Source organism: Leptonychotes weddellii, unplaced genomic scaffold, assembly GCF_054177405.1.
Source record: "Leptonychotes weddellii isolate Sample4059 unplaced genomic scaffold, ASM5417740v2 HiC_scaffold_18842, whole genome shotgun sequence".
NCBI lineage: Eukaryota > Metazoa > Chordata > Mammalia > Carnivora > Phocidae > Leptonychotes > Leptonychotes weddellii.
This window is the reverse complement of record NW_027773502.1, coordinates 186-3,743: the sequence shown is the minus strand read 5'-3', so window position 1 is coordinate 3,743 and position 3,558 is coordinate 186. Positions and strand designations below refer to the sequence as shown.

At 46.8% G+C, this 3,558-nt stretch overlaps 1 non-coding gene across 1 annotated transcript; it reads right to left on the bottom strand.

Moving 5' to 3' along the window:
- Positions 1–2,176: 2,176 nt before the first annotated feature.
- Positions 2,177–2,280, bottom strand: LOC145718637 (U6 spliceosomal RNA). The gene has a single exon (XR_014141939.1). It is a non-coding gene; the product is annotated as a U6 spliceosomal RNA (small nuclear RNA).
- Positions 2,281–3,558: the final 1,278 nt, after the last annotated feature.

The following is a 3,558-nucleotide window of genomic DNA, read 5'->3' as shown; positions in this document are numbered from 1 at the left end:
GGTGGCAGGGAGGGCTCCGGGAAGGGCTGGGTCTAATAGTTGCAGGTCAGGGGAGAGACTGAGGTGCAGTCAGAGATCCCCTGGGGATGATTACCAAGTAGGAAGCCAAGAATTGAACAGGCAAGAGAGCATTATGTTTGAGGTCCAGAGGTACATTAGGGATGTGACGAGACAGAAGTTTGGGACCCGAGTGTCCCATGGATCCTTACCAAAGATCCTGGGCACCATGGTTCTCGATTTTTGGCTCCAGAGCAGCTGAGGGCAGAGCAACCCCAGAGCTGGGTCCGGGACTTTATACTGGGACTTTGATAGACACCCTTACCCCCCACCTAGGGAACCTACTGGACTCACATGACAACAGAGGAGGCCAAGCTGCTGAAAGGGGAGGGGCATGCCACCCCCTGCTCTCTCTCTCAAATAAAATAAATAAATAAAATCTTTGAAAGGGGAGGGGTCGTGAAGACTCAGAGTTCTGTGTAAGACAAAAGCCCATCAAGAAATGTTGCTAAACTAGCTCCATCTGGCCACCACCTTCCCAGCTGTCTCCAAACCTCAGGGTCAATGCGACCGTGGATACGCTCAAAGTGGTGACTCTAGCAAGTGCCTTTCTCTGAAGGCCGCTAGGGGAAACCCAGCTGGAAACACTTGCTTGTCAAGTCACCTGCCAGACTCCCACTTTTTCTAGACTTCCCATATTGCCCTGCCCTGGAGGTTTCAAGGGGTCCCTATACTCCGCCTGCAAGGGACCTCCAGACCCACCCTGTGTGTCTTTTTCAGACTCATTTGTGGGAAATGATGGGAGTTGCGGCATGATCTAGAAGAAGAGCAGGGGCTGCAGAAACTCCGCTGGAGAGAACCAGAAAGGAATAGGGAACCACGGGATAGACTTCCAGAATTCATAAAACAGACTGCAAGGCATCAGATTATAGAGTGTCTTGTCCAAAGGAACGCTCCACCCACGCTTCTTCCTAGGATTTTATTGTTACCATTAGCGTTATTTGTATGAGGAGAATATACGGGGGATATTATTAAGTGCGCCCCTCTGTTTCCTGATGGCTTCCTCCCCACGGCACAGGGAAAAGATCGGGAAGGTGAAAGAGCGAGAAAGCAGAGGCTTTATTTACATCCTTGTAAATGTGCACTGTTGCTGGGGGGGACTCCTCCCTCTCCTCTCTAAGTGCACGAGCAATACTGAGTGGGAGTGGTCTTGTTCCCGAAACCCAAGTTTGGCTGCCTTTCCCTGGAAAGGTCCAATACTCAAGAGATGAGTTTTGATTGGGAAGGAAGAGGAGCATTATTCAGGCCAACCACTTGGGGAGAAGGCGGGCTCTTGTCCAAAGGCCAACTCCAAGGTTTCTGCCTGGTCTGGAGATTTTTTTTTTTTTTAAAGATTTTATTTATTTATTTGACAGAGAGAGACACAGCGAGAGAGGGAACAAAAACAGGGGGAATGGGAGAGGGAGAAGCAGGCTTCCCGCAGAGCAGGACCCTGGAATCATGACCTGAGCCGAAGGCAGATGCTTAACGACTGAGCCACCCAGGCGCCCCTGGTCTGGAGATTTTTAAAGGGGTTTAATCAGTTAAGGGAGCGCAGGGGTCTGTGACATTTCTCGCTTACGTGCAGACTGCATGATACCAGCTACTGAGTTACCTCCGCGCTGGGAGGTTGTGCAAGAAATTCTAGTTCCTTGGTGCCCAGGGTTTGGGCGGGTTGCACAAGAAGGTCTGATTACTCCATACCCAGGCGTTGTGCAAGAGTACTCTGTTCTTTCTGCAAAGGAGGGCAAGGTTTACAGATGTGCAAAGGGAGGTCGGTGAAGTCCTGTGTGTGACCTTAAAAAGAAACATTTTGCTAAAAGAGTTTTGGGCGGGTCAGAAAGCCCAGGGGGTTTCAAGCCGACTTGCCGGCCTCTGTGGCCTGGAAAAGTTCTGGTCCCTTATTGCCCAAGGCCAGTGGTCTGTAAATTTTAAAGAAAGCAAATTAATTCTGTTACAGATAAAGGGCCTTAAGTCAGCAAACAGGGAGTGTGTTACTTTGAAGCAAGATAACCCTTAAAACTGGCTGGAGGGCTGTTATAGTCTGAGGATACATGCATATAAATAAGCCCTCCTCCCCTAATTTGGCAGGAGTCTGTGTGGGTTGGTATATGCTTTTGCTTTTGTTTATTTGTTTATTTTAAATATGGAACGCTTCACAAATTTGCATGTCATCCTTGTACAGGGGCCGCTCTAATCTCTGTATCGTTCCAGTTTTAGTGTATGTGCTATCCAAGCCAGCACTGTGTGGGTTGGTATTTGCATACGCAGATTTCCACAATGTCTCCTTGTGCCCATGGCACCCCAACAGGAGACCCAACCTTGGAGACGCACACTCACTTACACAAAACAGCCGAAGGGACCGCAGACCTGGAAGAATTACATTCCTATCTTCTAGATGAATTAGCTGGGTACTTCATTCATAATTCTGAACCTACAAGCGAGGAAGTCCTGGCCACATGAAGGAGAATGTTCTAGATAAACAGTACAACTGACTATAAAGCCAAATCATAAAAATTATTAGTAGAAGAATTAATCTCTGTATAATTAAATTATCTTCATAGAAAGCTCATGAAACCTCTTGTCAGTCAAGAAGCAAGGCTGGTGGATCCAGCCAGTAAAAACCCAAAAAAGCTGGAGCACCCAACTGGCTCAGTCTGGGGAGCATGTGACTCTTGATTTCACGGTTGTGAGTTCGAGCCCCACATTTTAAGCCCAATGCGAGGCTTGAACGCAGGACTCTGAGATCAAGACCTGAGCTGAGATCAAGAGTTGGACGCTCTACTGACTGAGCCACCCAGGCATCCCCCAAAATAAAAAAATCTTAAAAAAAAAAAAAAGAATCCAAGTTCTTATGTCCTGAAACATTTCTATCCAAAATGTTTCCGGAAATGGACTCAATTTGGATCATAAGGAATATGCTGGAGTCCCCAGTTTCCATAGTATTTACAAATGCATTTACTTTATTCAATACTGTTATGTACCAGCTAGAGGAAGTGTGATTATTTCGTTGTATGCGAAGAGCACGCTGCAGTTCTGAGACGCTAAGTCATTCAACAAAAAAAATCCCACAGCTTGTAAATGGTAGAGTCGGGTCCCTAAAATCATCAAAGAGAATTATAAGCATATTATTTAAAATGAGGAAGGGGCTAAGGCCAGAAATTGGTAATAACATGAGGCTCAGGAGTGTAGTTGGGGATGGAGGTCAAAGGAAGGGAGTGCAATTTTTATTTTTAATTTTTAAAAAAGCATCAGCTGGAAGTTTGCCTTTGAAAATTGAAAAGGAACCCGGGTTGGGCAAAGAACCAGGGCCGTCTCCACCTGGCCGATAAGCAAAATGTTAGTGTTAAGCATGGGCGCTAAGGGGGACAGATAGAATGGGTTCGTTCTTATTTATTTATGTAATTTTTTTTTTTTTAAGGGAGAGCGTGCCTCCTAGCGCGCAGGAGTAGGGGAGGGAAAAGGGAGGGGAGAGGGAGAGACAGAATCTTAAGCAGGCTCCTCGCCCAGCACAGAGCCCGA